Genomic DNA, 26,275 nt, shown 5'->3' on the forward strand with positions numbered 1-26,275 from the left:
CCAAATATTTAATGATATCTTTAAGATTGGAACACAGAAAAGTTTATTTGTGGACAGAGTTATGATTACTTTTTTTGCATTACATTATTCTTTGAATGTTTCTTCATATGATAGCTCAATATTTTAAATTCTTACTCACTAATGTGTTTATTAATGATCATACCAATCCAAATAGAAAATAATTTGCAACAACTACAAATACAAGAATTGGTATTAGGTATAGTATAAAATGTCAAAAGATATTGTCTGTTGAAAGAAAAAAAAAAGCGTACAAAGAAAAACATATATGGAGCATTGAAATTATATTATATATGTACTTCACATGAAGAAAAACGTTGTTTTGGAGACTCAAAAAGAAAGAAATATAGACAAGAATATAGAAAAAAATAAGTAAAATTTACTTGCAACAATAATTTTTGTTCAAATTTTTTACAACAATTAAGAGTTAAAAATGAGCAACAATCAAAAGTACAAAACAGTAATTTTTAATAGCTGTCATCTTTATCACATTTCTTTTCCCTTTCTTCAAGTCTGTTTCCAATTAACAACTAAAAAGTAAAAAACAAATAAATAAGTTTGCATTTCAGAGGTATATGTTCAAAACAAGTTTAATGTGCACAAATCTCTGCATGTACTACTGTCAACAAGGCAAATATGACAGTTGCCAAGGGGTCAGATATAGTTTCGGCCTTTTCCCCCTTAAAATATATGCAAAAACAATCTGCAGACAGTGGCGTACCTAGCATGGGCAACACCTAGAAGCGAAAGAAACTAGTTTCGAAAAATAAGTGGAGAGCGTTTAAATCTCCCCAACTAGTATCCCTGAATGTCTCTTTAAAACTTCGTTTTTTAGGACTTGAACTTCAAAATAGTTTTTGGGGAGAGCCCTAGAACCGCACTGCCTGTAACATCAATGAAGTTATCCCGAAACTGCGTTTTTAGAACTTTAATTTTGAAAAGATAGGCGGAGGGAACTTCAAAAAGCCCCATTCCTTTCATTACACTAACGTCAACAAATATAGCCTATAATAGCGTTTTAAAGATTTCAATTTCTAAAAATTTCCGCAGAAGGCCTCCCTAATTTTTCCTCCCCACAGCATTACCAAAAACCGTCTAAAACTGCGTTCTTAAGACTATAATTAAAAAAAAAAAATCCGGGGGAGAATATACCGCCCTCCACCCCTATCCACCGAAAGCGAGATTTCTTTAGCAGTGCCCTCCTAACACTATTTTTTGGTTGCACCTTGGTAGTGTTACTGTGATTCTTCAACAGGGCCGATCCTCGGGTGTCAGCCGCCCACGTGCGAAGACCAAACGTGCCTCCCCTCAAAAGTAATTTTCATATTTTGACTAATATTCAACGTCCACATAAATCTTTCTTCAAATTTCTATATCAAGTTCTAATTAAAAAAAAAAAAAACAGAAGAATGATGAACTTATAAAAAGGAAGAAAAGTTAAATAGTAAGAAACTCCTTAGGTACAATTTACATCTTCGAAGAAAGTAATAAATACCAAAATTTACTAGTCACGTATCTTATAACCTGTCTTCGGTGACATCAGAAGAAGAATGCAGGAGGGGGGAGGCAGGGGGTCAGGGAAGGAGGGATTGCGCTCAGAAAATTATCGAAATTGGAGTAAAAAAAGTTTTAGTTAATCTTTGGCTGTGTTTGATTGAAAGGACAAAAGAGTCGGGCATATTCAAGGTGCATGGAGAAATTCTTGAAATTGATGTTATTGCAGTTTTAGGAACTTTTTCAAGACTTCAGGAAAAGTAATTTCAGAGTATTTTCCTAAAATTCTTTCAAAATTGAAATCAATTTGAAGCTATTTTTTGTGACCATAGCTTAGGAAGGATCAGTTCTCTTCCCAAAAATTTTTCGAAACTGAAGTTTTAAACACGCCATTTTAGGTTATCTTTGTTGACGTTGCTAGAGGGAGGAAGATTCAATCGTCTTCCATCGAAAGTTTTCGAAATTGAAGTTTAAAATGCAAATGTAGGCTTTCTTTGGTGATGGTAGGGGATCTTTCAGCTTTTCTCCTGTAATTTCTCGGCACCTATTGTTTCAAAAACCGATTTTTTGGCTATATCTGAAAATGATAGGGGAAACGCAAAAATATTCCGAACCGAAATTTTTTTGGAACTAAAATCTTTTTTAGGCAATTTTTAGGAAGGATATGTTTTGGGGCTCCTAAGCGGATATTTCTAAAAGTGCAATTTTATACTATCTTTGGTGACGTTAACGAAACTGGGAAGCTTTGACGGGTCTTTTGGATATTTTTCGATATTAAGAGCCAGTTTTTACAAGAGTCAGACAGGTCAGATCATGCCATTTTTTATTTTGAAAAAAATTTTAGTGGTTTCTTTGAATGATTTTAGAAGACACATATCTTTTCTTTTCTTAGAAAAAATTTTTTATGACCTACAAAAACACTGAAAGTTGGTCTTAACTTAGGGTTTTTCTCACACATATCGACATTTTTTAATAATTCAATTATCTCTGCGCATGGAGCATCAGCAAAAGTAATCTTTGTGATTACACCATGATATTTAGTGCCTCAAATGAAATATATCAAATTTTATGGCTGACCTTCAGTGGACCCTGGCAAGGGTGGCTAAACTGACGAAGTAAGTGAAAATGTGTCATGTTTGAGGCATCTCGGTTCCATGCACTGCGGTTCAACCATAGATTTTATGAGCAATTTGTGTAGCGATATATATAAATTATTAAATAGGCTCATTAAATGTATGGTTAATGCTCAATGCTAAGAAAAAAGAGCAGTTTTGTCATCAAAATATGATAAAATGTGTACTTTTTAGGGGCTTGTATCTCAGTGCACTGAGGGTCAGTATAGAACACACTACTTGCATTTCAAACTAGAGTATGTGTATTTTCACAATCAAGTGACAGAACTATTGGCAAATTATTTTCAAGAACACTATATGTATTTAAAAATAGTAAAATGAATTATTTAGTTTTTAATTTAATCAACATATACGGTTTAAACTTTGCTCTAGGGATTTCCAGATACTATTTAAAAAACTAATATGATCAAAAACGTACCATAAAAGATTTATAGACTTGCAAATGGACTAATTATGCTTACTCACATACTTTATAATATGATCACTAGAAGCAAAGTTTTAAAAAAAGGTTACTATTGCGGTAAAAATGTAAGTTATATTTGTAACACTTTTTTGAAGGTGTTTTAGGTATATTTTTAACTATTTTAATTAAATTGGCTTTTTTTTTTCATTTGTACTGTACATTATAGTTTGTTGACATTTGTTTAGTCTGTGCATTATAGTGACAAAAATTATTTTCTCTGCACATGATAGCAAACAACTACTAAGTCATATTTTATTACTTATGATAAAAGCAATACTATGACATTATAAAACAAGGGTATTGTTCAGACGAAGGGGGTGAGAAAGGATTGTTCCCACAGACTTTAGTTTTAGATCATATTACCGATCTCAGAATGTCTTAATGCAAGTAGGGATTATTATGAACCCCAGCTTCCTTGGCTGGTTTCCAAGTAAAGAAAATGCAAAAGAAAAGTTCTGTACAAATAGAAATTGATGTTACACAACTAAAAGAAGTTGCTAGCATCATAAAAACATTTAAATGGTACAAATAGCAACTAGAATCGGAGACACACGCTTTAGGGTTACAAAGGACTTTTGATAATTAATTAAAAAAAAACAACCTTATTATTGAAAAGACATCAAACAAAACATAAGAAGTCTTTTCATCCACAAGCTAATTTTTGTTTGCTTATTGCATGAAAGTTAATATTTTATTTGCAGCTAAGAATAGTTTATAGCCAAGGAATACTTACCGCCACTTAATTAGAAATAGCGTAATCATCAGCAGAACTTCCTCCACAGCATGTAAAGAATGGTCATCACTACAGGCATTCTTATTTGTAATCTCCATTCACAATCTCTGAAATTCGAAGCAAAATTTTTAATCATAAGATAAAACTGTAATTTAATAACAGAAATCAAAAGAATGTAATGACTGCATTTATGCAAAGTATAAGAAACGAGAAATATTAAATAAGTGCTTTCTTTTTGAAAGGGGCAGATCCACGGATATCATGACTTTAATTGACCAAATATAGTCTAAATTGCTTTTTTTTTTTGGAACTTTTTTTCTTCATGCCTAATTATCTTATATTCAAATAAATTTAACACAAGTGCGGCATATTTGTAGCATAATTCAGTAAATTACCTAACTGCACGTACATGTGTGTGCGTTGCTATTCATCTCTTTTATATTTTTCTTAATCTTTACCAATATATACACTCTAGCTTAGTGGCAGATCTACCCAATCATTTTGGGAGAGGACATCCAAAATTTTTGAACTCTTCAGATATTTTATTAAAATGAAATTTTAAAAACTCAATTTTAAGCATGTTTGTACTTTGTACCTAAAATTATTTGCACTTTATGATTACATTTGTAAAGTTATTTTAAAAAAATTTAACAGTTTCATTTTCAGCTAATCGATGAAATACAACTCAAATTCAAAATAATAGAATACTTCCCACGTTTTGGAAAAAAGTTTATTCCAACCAAATATAAGTGCAAATTAGGCATTTAAATGAACATGCTACCTTTCTTAGACATTAAAGTGTGAATTTCATCTCAAATATACTCAATTAAAAATAATCTTAGACAGAATAATCCAAACGTTTATAGTGATGAAGATTTACGTTGAGTCAAAAAATTAGAATATTCAAATTAAAGGGGGGAAAACACTTTCAAAAGAAACAACATTAATACTAGAATGCGTCATTTTTTGCTGAATTCGATGCTTTAATCTTTTCTCTCACATGGATTCTACCACCTATTTGCATTAATCGTTTCTGACACTGTTTCCATACTCTCTTCAATGCGGCAACAAGCTAAATTTTGTTGGCGGGCACCAGATCTTGAACGGATTTATTTAGATTTGATGGTACCACAAATTCTTGATTGTATTGAGATTGGCAGTTGCTTTACCAGTTCAATACCGAAATTCCTCTTTCTGTTTAAAATCTATGAGTCGATTTAGAGATGTGACACGGAGTAGAACCTTGCTGGAAGATAAAATGTGTCGCTAAATGGGTAACTGCTGTGCCTCAGATGAAGTATCATTCAGTATTATTGATTAGCAGCGGAAATCACGCATTGTTTTATTTTATGATATATATAACTTCCCAATTCCAGCAGCTGTCATGCACCCACAAATCAAGAAGGATGTGACAAAGTGGAGAGAACCTCTTACACAAGATTTCTCATACGCTTTTCCTTTTAAACCTCAAACCCAAACACCTTTTTTTGTTTACAGATATTTCAAAAATGATTCATCACTGAATATAATACTTTTCCAACGTTGTTGCCCCTGATCTCCTCTTTTTTCGACAGATATTACAAATAAATATGCATCACTGAATATAATACTTTTCCAACGTTGTTGCCCCTGATCTCCTCTTTTTTCGACAGATATTACAAATAAATATGCATCACTGAATAAAATGTCTTTTCAGTCTTGTTGCACCCAAATGAGCTTCTCTTTGCTCCAGGATAGTTGTGCACTTTTCTGCTTCATGTTTATCTTTGGTCTTACTTCGTAGATCCGCAATTAAAACTGCAGTTTATGCAATCATCCAAGTGTAGTTGGCGTGGATAAGATAACTATACATTCTGTCCAACACTTATGGACATAAGAAGCATTTTCTAACGATTATTTTGGACAATTTACTTTAATTTGAATTCATCTCTGCCAGGTGTTACAATTTTTCTACCTCTTGTGTGATAAATGCGAGACATAAGTATTCTTATTAGGATTTTTTCGTTTTTCATTTTTTTTAAATAAAAATATTTCTGTTCAGTATTTTTCTTAAACATTTTATTCAGCTCAATATCAATAGTTTATGTTTAATTTGAACTATGAATCGTGTTGATACCTCAATTGGTTAATTTTTAATTGTTGCATTAGGATGCTCTCTTAACCAATACACGTTCGCTTTTATGGGCCTATGAGAGGTCATGTCAGCTTTGTCAGAAAGAGAGCAGGGATCCTTGGAAGGAACCTGCTCTGAATGATAGTAATATAAGTTTTGAAAACTCTATAGGGGGAGGAAATCCGAAGACCTACTGACAAAGGGGCCCATATTTACCTTCGGCAACCTTGTGAATTCTTCCCTTTGACTATAGTTAAAAATTAAATAACTCTTTGAACAATGCAGAAAACATCTTAAAACTTCAAACATTCACCCATCACACAGAGCTATGAAAGATTACGTATTGTTAAGTCAGTATTTTAATTTCTCTGTAATGAAGTCCCGTATTTTCTTTATAAAAGATATATCGAACAGATAGAAATCTAAATATTGTTATTGCGGTAGTAGATATATATCGATATATGATGGTATATCCGTATATTGCCCAGCCCTAGTGATGTATGAAAATGAAAAAGTGAAGATGCAGTAGTAATGTTATTGTGGGACGGGGAGGAGTAGAGTAGTAATTGCCCTCCCACTGATTATTTTAAATCACGGGCCCGGATGCAGTGGTACCCCCATTATTGAAACTCTGCACATGCCTCTGGTACATAATAAAATTTGAGTTTGAAATAGAATATCGATTATATCAAAGTAAGCCCTAAATTTTAAAACCATTGTTGATGCTACTTGAGCAAGCGAGGTTTTAGATTTATATATTAACTAGCAAAAATTCCTGGCGTTGCCTGGGTCAATAATAATTGTGAGAAACAATCGCTACTTTCTTTCATTTTGTTTTAAATGAAAGAACTCAAAACACACCGCTTTGACGTGATTAAAAATCGAGCTTCTTCCTTACCCATAAAAGTAAAATAGCAATAAGTATAAAGAACAAACGAGTACAGTAGAAGACCGTTATAACGCACACCTTGGGACCACAGCTTTTGCGTTATACAGGTTTTGACGTTATATAAGTCATTTCACAAATTTTGAAACTAATATTCAAAATATATCTATATTAGCACTTCAGAATGAGTTCTATCTGCAATGAGTATTAAAACACTAATTATACAACTAATCATTCATAAATAAACATGCTTTACCATTAAAAGGAAGTGAATTATCCTGCACTTCTGTCAGCTTCATGGTTTGCATTAACAGCTGCATTTTCAAGAGCCATCTGATATTTTCTCTTTACTGTGAATATTAATTTTCATTTAAAAGCTTTGAATTAAGCTGGAAAGATGAAAAGCTGTTTCAAAATTTAATTTTCCTAACAATTTTTATGTTAGGAAGGCAAAACAAAGGAATTTTTTAAACTTAAAAACCTATTGTTTACTTCTGAAAAGTTGTGCAGTTTATAGAGAATTGCGTTATATAAGTCGGCGCTGTTTCTCTAAGTGTGCAAAAAGTAGAGTTTCCAAATGTTTGAAATAAAGTAGAAAAAAGTAGAGTTTCCAGATGACTTTAAACCAGGGTTGGCCGAATTGGACCCAATGGGTTTTTTTGAAAAAACTCATTTAAAAAAAACCATTATTTAGCCCACTTTTGGGTTTTTTAAAATTTTCTGAGAAGTTAAAAAAAAATTAATTCAAATACTTTCATAATTTAAATTTCTTTTTTATTTGTTCTTCATCACAGACAATGAACACAAAAAATGAATTTTGAACTTTAATAGTATTTCTTAACACTTAACAGCATTAAAAAAATACTTCAAAGATTTTAAATAAATATACTTTATAATAACTTTATAACTTAAAGTTAAAAGTTATTTTAACTTAATAACTTTTTTCTTTAACTGGTCAATAAATAACTCAAATTATCTTGACTGAGTCCTGTCTCGTCTGATTTTCTCAATATTTGTAGATTGTACAGAGGAAACTACTCTAGTTAAAAGGCTTTCAGGTGAATTATTTTCTGCAAACTAACACGTCACAAATCTCGAATAAACACAAGGTATATTTTTAGAAATTAACAGGTTTTTCAAACGGTCAACAGAAAACAGAACAGGATGTACAGTATTTTCATTATCTTCGAAAAAGTTTAATATTTCTTACTCTGTACACAGAAGTAGAAAAACAGGCAACATTCAATTCAAAGAAATGTGTTGATTAAGCTGGAATTCAGTAAAAACTGATTTAAACTACTTGAGGTTCTACCGTAGTTTTGCATAACAAAATGATATACAATAAAGTAATATGCAAAAAAAAAAAAAATGTAGTAATTAAAAACGAACAATAGATTTCATAACTCGAGAAGTAACTTTGCCTTAACTGTTGGTAATAATGAAAACTAAAAAAAATCTGAAACTTCACCATTCTTGGGTTTTGTAGTCTTTTATACTTTTCTTCAGAATATGCTGAATTTTAACTAGTTTTCCAGCTTTTTTTACCCGAAGACAATTTTTGCACTTTGTCTATACACTTACGCTACAATATGCTACAAGTACCCCCACATTTTCCCTAAAAAAAGACAAAAAAAACCCACATTTCTTTTTAAAAAACCCAACTTTAGTTGGTTTTTTTTGGGTTTTATTTAAAAAAACCCAAAAAACCCTGGGTCCATGGGCTTTCTAAAAAAAACCTGGGTTTTTGCCAACCCTGCTTTAAACTTATGTTTGCTCCGGAGAAGCCTTGATTCAAATTTTTCATTATGATTACTTTTAATATTGCTGTTGTTAGGCACAGAATTTTTGTAACAATGGGTTTTATATTTAATCATTTAATGGAGAAATTACATGACATTTACTGTTTTCCATCATAACGTTTTTAAACTAAGCTTTTTAGGAATAAATAATAGCCTAAGTTGCTCCCTAATAATGTAGCTATCTTGGTGAAAAAATAGTTAAAATGGATCAAGTAGTTTTTAAGATTACCCCGGACATACATACAAAAGTAGTCATTTATGTATATAGATGAGGATAAAAATCCTAAGATAGCAATAAATGTCATGCTTGCTGCAGAGAAGCCTTTATTCAAAATTTTCATCATGATTACTTTTAATATTGAATATTTCTGTTGTTAGGCAACAAACTTTTGTAACAATGGGTTTTATATTAATCATTTAATGGGGAAATTACATGACATTTACTGTTTTTGATCATAACGTTTTTAAACTATGATTTTTAGGAATAAATTATAGCCTAAGTTGCTCCCTGATAATGTAGCTATCTATGGTGAAAAAATGGTTAAAATCGGTTCAGTAGTTTTGAAGATTACGCTGGACATACATACATACAGAAGTAGCCATTTATGTATAAAGATAAGTGCATTAAATTTACCTATAATTCTTAGTTTTTTGATGAGATGAGGCTATGAAAATGTTTTTTCAAATCTAATTAGGTTTGTAAACAACAAAAATGACTTTCAAGTACAGTAGAAGACCGTAATAAAGCACACCTTGGGACCAGAGCTTTTGCGTTATACAGGTTTTGGCATTATATAGGTCATTTCACAAATTTTGAAACTAATATTCAGAATATATATATATATATATATATATATATATATATATATATATATATACATATATATATATATATATATACATATATATATATATACATATATATATATATATATATATATATATACATATATATATATATATATATATATACATATATATATATATATATATATATTAGCACTTCAGAATTAGTTCTATCTGCAATGAGTATTAAAACACAACTAATCATTCACAAATAAATATGCTTTACATTTAAAAGAAAGTGAATTATCCTTCACTTCTGCCAGTTTCATAGTTTGCATAACAGCAGCATTTTCAAGAGCCATCTGATATTTTCTCTTTTTACTGTGAATATTGATTTTCATTTAAAAGCTTTGAATTAAGCTGGAAAGATGAAAAACTTTCAAAATTCAATTTTTCTAACAACTTTTATATTAGCAAGGCAAAACAAAGGGATTTTTTAAACTTAAAAACCTATTGTTTACTTCTGAAAAGTTGTGCGGTTTATAGAGAATTGCGTTACATAGGTCGGCGTTATAAAGGTATTCTACTGTATATACATCTATGTACTACTTATGTGATATTGATTCATACCAAAATAAGTTAAAAAAATTAGCACATCTACATTAAAATATTTTATCCAACATTTTCATAGCTTTCTTATTAGCAAATTTTTTTAATCTTTGAGTTACACAGCAAAATCTGAACTACTATCAATAATTTACATGATACAATACAATGATATGTAAAAAGAACTGAATTTGTCAAAAGGAAAAAGACAAATTTCAACTCAAAATTTATTCTTAAATAACAAGTAGACAAAATGAAATTTTAAAAGATTAAGCATTATAAGTAACAAATCTGGCTAATCATATTAGTCTTGAACTAGAGAAAACGGGTAAACAAACAGAAAAAAAACACACAATAACAATTTTTAAATAAAATGCTTACGAAAGAATATGTGCTAATTGCTTTATGGCAACCCATGGACAACTCCTTTGGAATGCCGCGGTTAGCCTATTGTTAAGCGCTTATCACACGATCCAACATGAGACAAGTCCAAGCAACGCTGAAGTTCGAGCTATCCTCTATACCAGCCAACACTGGCAGAGCTCAGACTTGTTTCTAAACCATGACGTCATCGTTGCTATTGTGGGTTGCCGTAAAAGTTCGGATCGTCTGCTCTCAAAACAAATACTTGGTTTGCTAAAATAAGTTTTTATCTCTTCATGCGGGCTTTTTTTTACTTGTTTCATCGCCGATAGTTTTAGTAAATAATGTTTGAAAAAAAGGACTTTATTTTGATACATTTTTTTTTGTTCCGTAAGCTATTTTTTTACTTCCTTCCTTTTTTCAATAAAAATCTTGTCATTGTTCACTTTCAAGTAAAAAAAGGTGCTAAATTTTAACTGCATAAAAATTGTCTTTTTTGTCTTCATTTGTTTGGTTATTAATTTTTCCCTATGCAGATTCAAAATAATGCCTTATGAAAAATGGCTTTTATAATTTAGTTCCATGATTTTTTTTTCATCTCGTTTGTGCGCAGAAATGCAGAAGAAATTTATTGAATTTAAAATTTTCCTAAAAAAGTGCTATTAATGTAGGTTTAATTAACTAAAGACTAACAGCTGAAGTAAATTAATTTTATATGAATTTTATAATAACAAAAAGGCTTTTTTCCCACAGAATACATTTAAAAATCTGCTGCCCCCCTCCCCCCCCCACACACACATAACTTTTGAGTGAATAGTCAGATTTGAACAAACTTTCTGTTTGAAAAATTTCAGCGAGCACACCTCATTTCCAGATTTTACTTTTTGATTTGAAATATATTTTGTTCCATTTTTTACGCATCAAAGGAATGTAACATTAGCCTCTAAGGGAAAATTTAAGGCAAAGATAAATCCCTAACTTAAAGGTAAATTTGCTTCAAACAAACAGTTGGAAAAAGTTCTTGGTGATGAACATGTATATAGAAAAGGTATTTGTCAATTTAACTATTTTAAAAGTATTTTTTGAACAACTGAAATTTTTTTAACATTCAGAGTGACAGAAAACATTATTTTTTATCACCTAAAAAAAATTAAGGGGGGGGGGGGATTTGTGCAGATTTTGAATACATTCTCAATTTTTGGTATCAAGGAATCGATAAAAAAGCTATCACTAAAATTGAAATGCCATATCTCGTAGACCTGAATATTGACACAAGAGATAAACATGACTGAACCAAAATGAAAGGAATATGAAATGCAAATGGTTTTACTAATGCTGCGGAATTGAAGGGAAATGCCTAGCTACCAATTCTGACTCCTGTACCATACAATTAGTCGTAATCCGACTCCCCAGCTGTGGCAGAAATTCATTACTTCCATCCTTTTTTTTTTTTAACTTCATAAGTTAATTTATTATATTTTCCCTATTCAGATTAAAAATGTACATTATGAAAAATTGTTTGAATAATTTAGTTCTATGATTTTCTTTCTCTATGCATGTACAAAGAAATGCTAGAGAAAATTTTAGGGCCTCCAACTCCGACTCCTGCACCCCCAAAATTAGTCGTATTTCCACTCTGCAGCTTCGGCAGAATGCCAGTAGTAGAAAAATAAAAGGTGGTTTGATTTGCCTGTATATTTACAAATAATGGATGATGAATTTCTTGCCAATTTGCTCTCAAATGTTACGGTTCCATGTTATGATAAATTGGAAATTTATTTGTCCAGGTTATGATAATTTCCTTGGTAAAATATTCTTAACATTGGAATAGTAAAAGAACAAAATGGAATTTTCGAAAAATTTCTTCGAGGTGCTCACCCCTATGCTACAAACTAATTCTGCGCCAAATTTCATAAAAATCAGCCGAGCGGTCTAGGCGCTATGCGCGTAACAGACGTACAGAGATCCAGAGACAGACTTTCATCTTTATTATTAGTAAAAGATTATTTTTTCCCTATTCAGGTCAAAAATTTTAAAAAATGAAAAAATTTAAATTACTAATTCAATGATTTTCTTTCTCCATGCTTGTACACAGAATTTTTTGAAAACATTTTTGGTTTTCTGGCTCCTGTATCCCAAAACTAATTGTACTCCGACACCAGTACGTAGTGTTTTCAACCCTAATACTACCCTAATATTAATATCTGTACCTCAGGTCAGAACAACGTAAGTCATATAATTGTAACTTTAGAGGCGAGAGGAAAAACTTTTGTCTGCCGCATGCAAAAGATTGAACATGCGCTCAACACAAACACAAATGCCTACATACACACACACGAACTCCTACACACACAGCACTGCATACACAACACGCACACACATGCATACATACATATATACACGCACCCACATACATGCGCCTACACAAACACACACGCGCATTCATACACACACACTCTCGTGATTGCGAAAAACATAATTTGAATTCAAGATGCCAAAAATTCAAATTAATATAATTTTTTTTAGAATTGCATTCACATGGCTCGATGCGGAATGAATAGGATTCTACGTACAATATAATAATGAACAAATTGAAAATCACAATTTTTGGACTTACATCAGTCTGGCTCTGAGGTACAGGTATTATGGAAGAGGTATGGAAAGTGTTCACATATGCAGGAAGATGTTATATTCACAAGTAACCCCATCTTATCTACCTTACAGCTGACTTTCAAAAGAAGTTGATTCAATTTAAAAAGTTATGTCATAAATTCATTTGCATGTTCATATAATGGTTTGCAACAGCTAAGTTTAGTTCCATAATTAGTTTAAAATATGTTTTTACAAGGAAAGGACGTATTGGTAAAATTATATACAACACCCGCTAAAACAAAGATTATGTCACCAAGAGGTAGGACTGGTACTGTCATATTTTGAGAATTTTAAATATTTTTTGCTTGAGGTTATCTTAGTAAAACATGCCATGTACGCATGTGACCCATGTTCAAATGTGCCCCTTTTTCCCCTACATAGTCATAAAAAATGCAAATTAACATCTAAAATACATCATTAAGAGTTGTGCTAAAAATGTTTATTTTTTAAAAAAGAAATTAATAAACTCATAATTAAAAAATCAACTTTAAGAAATGTTACTGTGTTCAAAAAATTCAGGTAGAGTCTTAAAAAAATTTTAGTAGTTAAAATTATTATCTTAACTACTAAAGGCAAAACTTGATGAAGGAAACATGAAAAGTTATTACATCATCCCATTTAATTAAAAATTTTCCATCAAACCCCACTTCATACCGGATAATCCCCACATATATACCGGATAACCCCCATATCAATATCAGATTAACTACTGGATATCCTGCAAAAATCTGTCAGATATCCCGTACGGTGTGGGCTGGCTGGATCAGATACCGGATTGTTAAAAAAAAATAGCCGGAAACCGAATAGTTCCTAAATAATTGGTGCAACATTGTTAACATATTCGCAAAGTAATGACATGAACAGCAAGTACACCAAATTGAATAACAATGTTTATTTTAAATATAAAAACTATAGCAAATGTTCCAATCATGCTTTACTCAGGTAAAGAACTATTCGTTAAAAAAATAGCATAAACTATAATAAAAGAACAGAATAAAAAAATACTATGAAATCGTAATAAAAATTGGTAGGGGAATACATTTCTAGGTTTTTCAAAGTAATGATGCTTGGGTTCAAATCTTCATTTCTTCTTGGTTAAATGCAATGAATTCTCTTCAAATGGGAAAAACTTGGTTTTTTTTTTTCTTGAATTAAAACATAGCCATCACCAACTGAACTATTACAATTGTAAGTGCCTCAGTGACTTGTGGTTTTCTTCTATTACTTTGGCACCGGAACTCAAAGGATGAAAAGATTAACCAGCAAGTTAACCAATATGACAGATAATTTAATTTATTTAACCTGTCAATATCGACAAACCAGCTAGCGTTTAATGGTAAGATTTCACTAAAAGGTCTTTCTCATTTCCTTCTTCATTCATTTGCACAGATGAATGGCTGAAAGGGATCCTTGTAACTGAGAAGCAAAAATTATGTACAGCTCTCTTACAAAATGATTCAGAAACTCACTTTTAAATCATGATAAAGCAATAACATAGAATAATTTTAAATTTTTTAACACTAAAAGCAAGACAAAATGATAATTATTTGCAAGCAGGATTAATACTGATTTATTAGCACTGCAAAATGAAAAGTTGTTTTTGAATCTTATGAAATTAAGAATTTCTCACTATTCTAGAACACCTCAAAAACTATTTTACAAACATTTAATATAAAAATTATGTATCAAGCATCAGCCTACTTTTTATATGATACTGTTTTATGTAAACAGTTTTACATTTCGCACATAATCAAATTAAGATTGTTATTTTTTCCAGTAATTTGACAAGGATTCAGTAAAATGTAAACAATCATTTGGCGTCGATATGTACCGGTACTGTCGCCAATGTACCTTTAACCAAAACTACGAATTAATATAAGAATTAGCCAAATTTACAGGCGAAATTTCAGCACGAACAACAATAAAACTAAAGGTATCACAGCATTTAAGATTTTTCTTTCACGCACTACATCAAGCAAATAAATAAACATCGAAAAGGATATCTTTACCGTATGTTAGGACTATGCATGTTTTCGGCAATCGCTGATTAATCAATTCCTTGAAAATACTCCCTCATTAACCATATCCTATAAATCTTCATGCAGTACAAGGGACTTTTAACATCTCATAGACATTTTTTCTCGCTAATAAAGTCCATTATTTAATAAATTTCTTAGTCTTCTACTTCGGATTCAAGCAGTCAGCCATGTTGGATTTGCCCGTGCACTCAGATGCTTTCCTATTGGTCGAAAGACCGACAGGAGACGAATCTCCATGTTAGCAGTTTGGCAACAAAATTCCACTTCCGCCAGAGGCCGCTAGAGTATCATCTCTCGCACTACTTATATCTTTTCGCTCGTAGCGAAGCATTGTAAACAAGTGTGTTTTAAAAACTATCACCTGTATATTTGGAAGTATTAAACTACTTTCGCCATGAAAGCTGTTCAAAGAAGCATATAATACTTTACTCCACCCTAGGTTTTTGGCATATTTTGCATTCGATGTGTTTAATTTGTATTTCTGCTACGACTTTAGCGAGCATTCATTCTTGTTATGTGTTGTGCAATTTTGTGTTCTATTTTGTATATTGTTTTTGATATGGCTGTTCTGCTCATTTGCCATGAAACTAAAAATGATTTTAGCTGGCTTTTGAAAACATTTTCTCCCAATAAAACCCGTAAATTACGATCCGGTTTTCATAATTTTTCTGAGTACTATGTATTTAATTTTAAGAGTAAGCGAGAAGACTTGATTTTAACGTTATTCATTTAAAAAAAAAAGGGAGTAGCAATGAACAACTAAAGTTTTGGAATTTAAATCACTAATTTTGTTTCCTTCTAGTTATATTTCCATGTCCTTTTTCTTCTTATTTATTAAATTTCACATATGCTTAACTTGAATAATAGAAACTCCACTGTAGTAGAAAAACTCAATAACGCACTCATGTAGATAATTCAATTGAAATTAAGATTGAACTGTTTAACTTATAATTTTCATCAAAATATTTATGTTTTGCTTTTTTTTTCTTCAAATTTCCCTTAAATCCAGAGCAGAGCAACAATTTCAAACTAAACGTAATACATAAAGTTTTATGTAAGCTTATATCACACGAAATTTATGTATGGGAGGAGGAGAAAGAAAGTAACTATGGTAAGTGAAAACGAAACACAATGTGATAAATATAAGCTATAAACTAGATCAACGCTTGTAATAAATAGCACTTTCTTGTAACATTATTTGTAATTGTTCACTAATAACTAACGATAAACAATTTTTTTTCTCAATATACAGAGTGTTAATATTTTTCCTAATCGTTTTTAAAGATAAATCCAACGAAATAAAAAGAAAAAAAAGGTTATTTCAGCAAAAGTAATTAATTAAACAAAAACGAAACTAAATATTGGTGCACATAATACAGTGAACTATATTAAGCTATATGAGCTAATATTGCACGAAATTTGTGTGTGGGGGGGGGGGTGCAGGATAAAGAAACTCGGTGTAACAGAACCAAATATTGGAATAAAAGAACCAAGTAATTATGGTAAGTGAAAACGAAACTTAGCTTGATAAATATAAGCAATAAACTAGATTAACGCTTGAATTAAATAGCACTTTCTTGTAAGATTCTTTTTTAATTGTTCACAATTAACTAACAAAAAAGCAGTTTTTTTTTCAATGTTCAAAGTATTAATTATTTTTTTTCTTATCGTTTTTAAAGATTAATCCACCAGAAAAAAAGGGGGGGAAAATGGCTTTCTCAGCAGAAGTAAACAAAAAAAGAAACTAAATATTATTGCACATATTACTGTGAAATATTTAATTTTAAATGAGCTTATATCATGCAAAATTTATGGGGGAGGGGGGGGAGAGGGTTGATCGAAGTTACTGCATAAATTAATTGGAGTAAAAGAACTAAGGAGAAAGAAGATCGAGGACACACAGAATTAATGTCTAAATTTTAGAACAAATATAAGAAAGAAAGTAATTTTAGGTCCATCGTGCTGACCGCGCGATATTATTGAGTTCCAACAAATTTTTCGTATCAATGGCCCCAAACTAGCTAACTGCCGGCATCCACCCAGTCGAATACTCGGGGTCGGTTAAATCTAGAGTCCCTATATGAAAACGTAGTTTTCAGAGTTGCGACAACGCGGTATCATTTTCCTATTGGTCGAAGACCGCCTGAGGCAAGGTTTCTTCTTCTCCCGTAGGATTAACATGGAGCGTATGACAGTGCTGTGGAAAAACCCAGAATCTGAAAAATTAAAGGTGAGTCCAGGATTTTAATGCTCATATTACTGTTCTACAATGTTCAAATTATACGTGTGTAGCTTTACTTGAGTGAGTCCATTCCTATTTCTTTAACTATCGCGTAATTATATCAAGAACATGTGTTCCGGTGTGCTAAAATTCCATCCCGACACTTTATTTGGGTCTTTTATAGTTATTTTTTCTGTTAAATCGATGATTCCAATCACAACGTTATTGAAAAACAACACTTTAAGACAAGGCAAAAGTTTCAATTGTGTAAATTAAATTTTTTTAGCGATAGATCTCTGTATTCGGTTTGGCGCGATCAATTTCGTGCTTGGCGACGAGTGGAAGTAAACAAAACATACACTTGTGATGTGAAGAGATCTTAACTTGTGGTTTGTATTATAAATGCTTTATGCTGCGGAAATTTTTATTTTAAATGAATGTGACTTGATATTAAAACCCATTTTAACTTATGTTTTAATGTTAAGGTTTTTATTTTTCCTGATCATTTCTTAGACAAAAATTGACTAATGTATCCTTTTTCATGTTCCTTCAAGCAATCTTCACTTGATGCAACGTAAGTATTTAGTGTCAAATTTTTGTTTTTTGAAAGGAGATGCAGAGGAAATAAAATGCTTATAAATTATAGGACTTTCAGTGCTTGCTGGCAGTATCTTTTAATAACATTTTGATTTATGGAAACGTTTTGTTATGATATTCTGCTAAATGTTGATTAGTTAAAATTTGTTTAAGAAAAACGTCAGTTCGATTATGAAATTAATGTGGCCACATGAATTTGCCAAAGCGTTTGAGGTGGATATGAAGTACAACACTTGCTTGACACACAGTACAGTTTTTATCGATTTTTTAGGTTGAGCGAGCCAATTTAAAATGTATTATTTTATTAAAAATTTAAAGAATTGTAGGTAGTTTTGGTTATTTTGGTAATTTACTCTTTTTTATTCAACAAGCATGCGAGTCTCTGTGTGTTCCATCATAAACAGAAAACTGAGGTGTTCTAAGTTCCGTTGAAGTAGTGTGTTGGTACATTTTATTATGCTCTAATTAGGGTTTACTAATTTTTAGGTTGCCTTGTTATTTCCTTTACCTGCTATTTCTTTATCACCTGAAGAATCAAGTGCATACTATCACCCCACTTCAGGTTCGTAAAAATTTCTATTTTTATTGAGAAAATGATTTTTAAATAATTATGCCATGATTGATACACAGTTAAGTTTTAACAACTTTTGAAGTACCTTTCAGGTAAGGACTGTTACCATGGGTTTTTGAGATTGTAAAAGTCCTCCCAGCCACAAAGCTCTTGTTTGTCAGAAATTAGGTACATTTAAAGTTTTGCTGGTTGAAATATCAATACTTTTATAATAAAATGCTGAATCAAAGATTTTTAAGTGAAACTTTTTATGCAAGGGCTTTGAAGTTATATTCAACCTTTTTGTGTGATGAAAAGTGGTGGGGATAAGCAATGTCGGTTAGAAGGAAAATAGTGGCTTGCTTGCCTTCAGATATTGGAGGAAAGTGAGACTTTGCGCTCTTCTCGCTTTCTTTCTCATTTTGTATGGTTGCATGTACTACGTTTAGGCAGCGCGGAGATCAATATGTACATTTGTAATTACTTACTTTAGTTATCGTAAACAGATCATTTCTCTTCTTAGGAAGGAAGAAGATGATCATTATAAGTGGACACATGTATATAATTTTATGTAAGAAAATGAATAAGAAATACAATCTATTCAAAAGTGTTTGATGAACAATTAACATGTTTCGCGTCTATCGTGTGTCATTATGATACAACCCGTTTCTTGGAATCAAACTTTAAAAGAATTCTACTCTTCTAGATCAGCAGAAAAATAAAGTACATGAAGCTCTCACCCCACATCAATTTCGTAAAAATTTCGATATTTGGTGGAAAAATGATTTTTAAATAATCCTATCTCGATTAATGTAGAGTTAAATTTTAACTAGTGTGGAATTTTAAAATAAAGGCTGTCATAATGGATTTTTGAGATTATCCGTAAAGATCAGGGTTCGAAAATATTCGATATTTTGATATATATTGGATATTTTGATATTTATCCGACGTTTTCAATCAATGCAAAATAAAGTCTTTAGTAACTGCTTCCTTAAATCAGAGTTGTTTATTTCTCTTATATTATTATAATTATAATGCAACCACTTTAAAAGTAATGTTTCTTTCATTGTTTATATTCATTTATTACATGTTCGTGATTTTGATTCACCCACTCAAAAGGTAATTCAATTGCATCTGAGTTCATTTCAACCACTCATAAAAATAAATGTATAAATAAACAAATATTCAATTTATCAGAGATTATCTTAATTTGTTAAAGGCTTTAGAAAATCAATACTTTTGTCAGGAAATAGAACATTGAAATAAAGGGGAATTCAAATGCTCTAAAACAATGGTGGCCAACATACGGCTTTCAAAACTGATTCATGTGGCCAGCTGAAATATCAGGTATAGATAAATGAATTTACTGAAAAATGTGGCTTTATTTTAAAGAATCTAAATTTAAGCATCAGTTATATTGCATTCTCTATATTTTTACTTCACTTAAATTTATATGTTAAAGCCAAACAAGAACAGTTTATAAATAGTTTCTACAGTATGCACTCACATTTTTTCAATCACAAGCACAAGTAAGCTCTTTGATGAGGTAATAGCATTCACGTAAAAGTTTAAGACAGGAGTTTAATTTTTTTATCCTCAATCTTAACTAAAACCAATAAAAAAATTAATTTATAATTTTCTGAAAATTACTCAGGACTGCTGAAATAACACTGAAAAAAATTTGTTCAATATAACTGTGCCATGTGATTTCGTGATAGGATTTGTAGGACCATAGGAGCTATTTGTTGGTCAGAAAATAAAATAAAAAATATTAATATTATTAAAATAATTGGGACTTGAACAACGTGCCCCACTGTCCAACATACCCCACCTACCCCTACAATTTTGCTGTGGATATTCCTAAGTGAAGTGCAGAAAAAACAAGCAAGTTTTCTCACGGTTCCTATAAAATTTGGAATCGTGAACAATCATTACTTATTTTAGTCATCATAAACTGGTGATTTCTCTTCTTAAGAGCAAAGATGATGCACACTAAAAAATATGTTAACACTAAAAAATTACACTAAAAAATTATGTACATAAATGAATGAAAAACACAATCTATGCTAGTCAAAAGAGATTGATGAATTAAAATATTCCCTGTAATATGTGTTTTACTTTTTCATGTGTTTCTAGAACACCCTGTTATTTGAAATTAAACTTTACAACACACTTAATGCAAAGTAGTTGAAATACAGCTCTATTTCAATAAAAGTGTGTTTATTTATTTTCCATTTATAATTTTATGAACTACTTTAAAAAACATTCCTGCCAATTCAAAACATCAGCCGTATTGATGATTTAGCACATTTGAAGAGTTTTACTTCAGCTTTTAAATTTATTTGCCCTTAATGTTTTTTAAGTTTCTTCCAGATATTCTACAACTTAAAGAAAGCTCAACTACTAATTGAATTGTAGCCTTGATGCAGATGTTCTAGAAAACTCATGATAATAATGTACTGTTTGCTTAAAAAATTGTATAATAGAATGATCTCCAGTATTAAGTTTACAAGGATATCCAGAAATCATTTTCGAAGTTTTCTTAGCTTGACAGCTTTATCAAAACTAATTTTAATGAAGTTGTTTTTAAAAAAATAATAAATTTCCATGCATAATATGCCATTCATGTTTGTTATGTTGAAAACTTCAGGAAATTTGTTACCGAAATGGTCTTTGGACTTTCAACAACGACATACAAACCAACGAAAATTTTGTGTTTAAATGCTAAATAGTGTAATTAAATGAAATTTTGATCTTCTTCATACAAACAATGCTGTATTTCTGATTTGTTACGCTTATTATCAAATTAATTATCATTCATTTGTACAATAATATTGAAATGTAAAGAGGTTAAACAAACAATACTTTTGCAACAGAAATTTTGAAATAGTAGCTGGAATTCTGTTTTGATTCTCTAAATTTAGAGTTTTGAATTTGTTTTGTAAATCAAGTGCTTTCTTTAGATTTATGCTTGTTTGTCATGTAAAAATATTGTTTTCAATTCAGATTTATAATAAATTTTTTGGTATTTAAGACAAGGATAAAAAATTTAGGTATACATAAAATTATGAAAGATGTATTTAGGTTTGTTAAATGTTATACCTTATTTCAGCATTAAATGAACAGTTCATTTCTGCTTATTCTGTTCCTGTAATTATCCAGAACCCCCCCCCCCCCTCTCAAAAAGAGATTTTTCTCCCCACTTAAACTACAGGACAGAATTTGAATAACTGCAAATAGCTCCAATTTTGGAAGGGATTGGTAGCAACTGTTATCTTTTAGTCCACTTCTGACTGTCAGTGCACCTGTTCTGTTTCTGACTGAGTTCTGGAAGCATTTTTCAGGATATTAGAACATACGTTGTGTTCATCCATCCATGATATGGGGTAATGAATGGAATAACAAACTGTATGAAAAAATCTGAACAAAAAATTCAATTTATTTCAATCAAGGGAGTTTTTTTCATAAAAATTCACTTCACGAATAGTATAAGAGAAAATAAATTACAAGCATCAGTAAATTTTGCCCTGTCTAATCGAAACTCCCTGATTGAGTAAATGGGAATAAAGCCTATAACAAAATTTATTTTCTTTATGTTTATAAGTGACTGAAAATTTTGATTAAACTAATGTTTTGTCCATAATTATTAATTTTAGGAAATGATACTTTGGAGTAAGAAATTTTTAAAAATTTGGTAATAATAACTACATTTTGAACATCTAAATATTTTAACGTTACGTTGCATTTCAGAAAACACAAAGATTAATCTTTGCTTATTTTGTTACTTAAGCAGTTATTGATAATAATAGTTTGTCCCAAAATCTATAAAAACTACAAATCCTGTTTCGGTACCCTGAATTTGAGTTTGATTGCCTAGTTGAGAAAAATGTCATTGTTTCCTCTTTTTTTTCCTCGTGTAAAAATGTTGGAAATTCTGTGTTTGAAATAAAGTTTACAGATGTAACACCAAAAAATAAATTGAACATTAGAGACTTTGGTTGTAATTTTTATGTGGTAATGACCTGAAGACTTTAATTAATGAGTTTAATTAATGAAGGAATTAATGAGTTTTCTTCATGCTAAGTTGTATTTAAAATATCTGTCAAAATTAAATGTAAACATTGCTTTTCCACGAAAATTGAAAATAAGTACAAGTCCTCTACTGGTGATGTGAAGGTTTTTTTCTTTGTAATATTGTTTTAATGTGAAAATATTGTTCAAAATTTAAGTAATAAATGTATGATGCAGAGAAATAAATAAATAACAATAGATATATTTGTTTCTAATTCATATGAGTTGAAAATAAGTAATGTTTAAAATTACACCCCCTCAACTCCTCAATTTATTTCTGAATATTTCTATCTACATCAAATTAAAGTAATAATTTTAAATTTTATTCAAATTAATATTTTAACCAAAGAGTGCCTGCTGAACCACTAAAATATTTAGAGGTTCTTGGTATTTTTTCTTTCTTTTTTTTTGGAGGGGGGGGGGAGGGGTTACCTCGTTTTAACCATCTACCTATTTCTAGTATTAAGCTTTCAAATTTTCCTTTGCATATTTACCTTTCAAATTTTTAATTTAATGTTTAACTTAATCACATTTAAATCAGAAAATTGTACAGGGTAAACTTAAACATGCAATTTTTTTAATAGTAATATTGCTTTTTAGATGGTTACAGGAAATATTTTTAGATTTAAAACTCTTTATAACGCTTGCCTTTCCGAAACAAAAACAAGCAATTTCTAATGTCCATTATCTGTCGTTCATTTATTTATTTTCATTTTCTTACCTTTTTTTTTATCACTTCATTTATTTTGAATTAATTAAATTCTAATACATGGAGGTAAGAATTCACATGCTGCGAACTCCCAAAAATAAATAAATAAATAAGTAAAAATTATTACAAAAAAAAAAAAACTGTCGGCAGATTTAAATGCATATATTTTTGCTGAAATTAAAAAATAATAAACTATTCCTTAGTTTTAACTGTAAAAGGCATGTGACAGCAAAGTTGCACTTTTTGAAGATTAGCCCATTAATGACTGAAGTTTTTAATTAAACTAATGTTTTCTTTTTCGGATGAAAATGCTGGAAATTTTGTGTTTTAAATAAAGTTTATAGATACAATAACACCAAAAAATAAATTGAATAACAGAGATCTATGTTATTTACAACAACAACAAGATTACAACAATAAGGTCATGCTATTGATCTGAAAACTTAGAGTGAAATAAATGAGTTTTCCTCATGCTAAATTGTTTTTAATTTTTAGTTTTTGTTTTCTCATAAAAATTCAAAATAAGTACAAGTCCTTTTTTGGTGCTCTGAATTGTTTTAATTTTGTTTCATTAAAAAAATCTCTACTACCTAACTACTTTTCATTCTAGTATTGTTTTGGTATAAAAATGTTGTTGAAAATTTTAAATAATAGATAGTGTACTTTCAAGAAATAAATATAAAACAATGGAGACATCTGTTTCTTATGCATATATGAATTTTAAAAAATATATATGTCAAAATACACGCCTCCCCCCCCCTTAACTTCCCAATTCATTTCTGAATATTTCTATCTGCATCTAGTTTCAAATAAAAATGACCTCTGATTAATATAATTTCGTTTTCAACTAAATACAAATTAATCTATTAACTAGGTGTGCCCACTAAACCATTGAAATATTCAGAGGCTCTTAATTTTTTTTTTTTTTTGGAGTGGGGGAGAGCGAGATAGGACCCCCGCAGTGTGGGGTGTCCCAGGTCTTAAGGGGTCCAACAGCCTATGAAATTGAAGAAAAAAAATTCAAACAAAAACCTAGCACTAAGACTTATTTAATGTTACAAATATACACTGATGGCCTCTGGGGAGGGGCTATAGAGATTTTGTTGCAGGGAGGCCCAAAATATATTTTTTAGGAGAAAAGGTGTTAGTACCAAAATTTGGCCCATGTGGTTCTCCAGGGAGATTAAAGAAGCTCTTAATTATAAGCAAGCCACTTTTCGTAAGTTTAAAGAAACTGGTCAGAGTGCGGAGAGGCTCCAGTATGGTAAGGCAAGGCGAAATTTTAAGTATTTGGTACGGATTCAGAAAAGGGAATTGGAGCAAAGGCTGGCAGATGACATTGATGGGAACCCTAAGAGGTTTTTTGCTTACGCTAATTCTGGGAAAGCTCGAAACAGTCAAATTGGGCCTTTGGTTGATGAGCATGGAAATTTAATCCAAAACGATAGGGATATTGCAAATGTTCTAAATAACTTTTTTTCCAGTGTGTTTAACGATAACTGTATCTCAACAGTTGACACTAACAAGACACAAGCTATTATACAGCTTGAGGATTTTGTATTTTCCAGGGAGGAGGTTTTATTTCATTTGAAAAAGATTAAAGCAACTAAAGCTCCGGGACCAGATAATATTTATCCAAAAATTTTAGTTGAATGTGCAAAGGAATTAGTGGATGTTATTTTGAATATTTTCAATGCTTCTTATAACTCGGGGACGGTGCCAGAGGACTGGAAGCTGGCTAACATAACGCCACTCTTCAAGAAGGGGTCTAAAGGTATTGCTGGGAATTATAGACCTGTAAGTTTGACTTCGGTGATTTGTAAGATTTTCGAAACTTTGATCAAAATTAAGATCATGATGTTCTTAGAGACTAATAGTCTGTTGACTAGTTTGCAGTATGGTTTCAGGAAAGGTAAATCCTGTACTACTAATTTATTGCATTTCTACGACAAGGTTACCTCAGCTTTAGATAACAAAAAATGTGTGGATGTTGTTTATATTGATTTTCAAAAAGCTTTTGACAAGGTACCGCATGTTGCTCTTCTCAGCAAGTTAGCTGACATTGGAATAGGAGGAAAAACTTTACTTTGGGTTAGAAATTGGCTTACTGGTAGGAAGCAAAGAGTAGTTGTGAGAGGAAATCATTCTAATTGGAGTGATGTTTTAAGTGGGGTTCCTCAGGGATCAGTTTTAGGGCCTCTTTTGTTTATTATATTTATGAATGACATCAATGAAAATATTTCTGGAAGCATGAATTGTTTTGCTGACGATGTAAAAGTTATGGGGATTGTCGAAAATGAAGAACAAGTAAAACAGCTGCAAGAGGATTTAGATCATATTACTAAGTGGGCAGATAAATGGGGTATGGCAGTTAATGTAGGGAAATGTCAAGTGCTACACTTAGGTCATGGAAATAAGCGTATGAGATATCGTTTACAGGGTTCAGTCATAAATCAGGCAGAAAATGTTATGGATCTGGGTGTCTTTATAAATCAGGACTTCAAGTTTAGTCAACAGTGCAGTATTGCTAGTAACAAAGCCAACAAAATGCTTGGGTTCATCAATAGATCTATTTCAAACAAATCTAAGAAAGTTCTTCTGCCTTTATATAGGAGTTTAGTAAGACCTCATTTGGAGTATGCTGTTTAGTTTCGGTCGCCTTATCTGAAGAAAGATATTTTTGTATTGGAAAGGGTTCAAAGAAGGGTAACTAAATTAGTAAGGGGACTCTCAGATTTAGATTATGATACCAGATTTAATACGCTTAACATGTATAGCCTGGAGCAAAGGAGAGTCAGAGGGGACATGATTCAGTTATTTAAATTTATCAAAATGAAAGATGTAAATGGATTAAATTTTTGCGGGGAAAGCAGGACAAGGGGTCATTGTTTTAAGCTATTTAAATCTCAGGCTAACTTGGAAATCAGGAAAAACTACTACTTTAGCAGGGTCGTGGGCACTTGGAATAGCTTACCGGAAGAGGCGGTAATGAGCAAGGGAGTGGATAGCTTTAAGAGGGCCATTGATCTTCATTGGGGACTA

The 26,275-nt window shown here is 31.0% G+C and overlaps 1 long non-coding RNA gene across 1 annotated transcript; it reads right to left on the reverse strand.

Moving 5' to 3' along the window:
• Positions 1-421: 421 nt before the first annotated feature.
• LOC129218095 (uncharacterized) lies at positions 422-7,235 on the reverse strand. The gene is made up of 3 exons (XR_008580287.1): positions 7,097-7,235; positions 3,842-3,948; positions 422-548 (listed from the first exon to the last, which is right to left on the reverse strand). It is a non-coding gene; the product is annotated as an uncharacterized LOC129218095 (long non-coding RNA).
• Between the last annotated feature and the right edge of the window lie 19,040 nt (positions 7,236-26,275).

This window comes from Uloborus diversus, chromosome 3 (assembly GCF_026930045.1).
Source record: "Uloborus diversus isolate 005 chromosome 3, Udiv.v.3.1, whole genome shotgun sequence".
NCBI classification, from domain to species: domain Eukaryota; kingdom Metazoa; phylum Arthropoda; class Arachnida; order Araneae; family Uloboridae; genus Uloborus; species Uloborus diversus.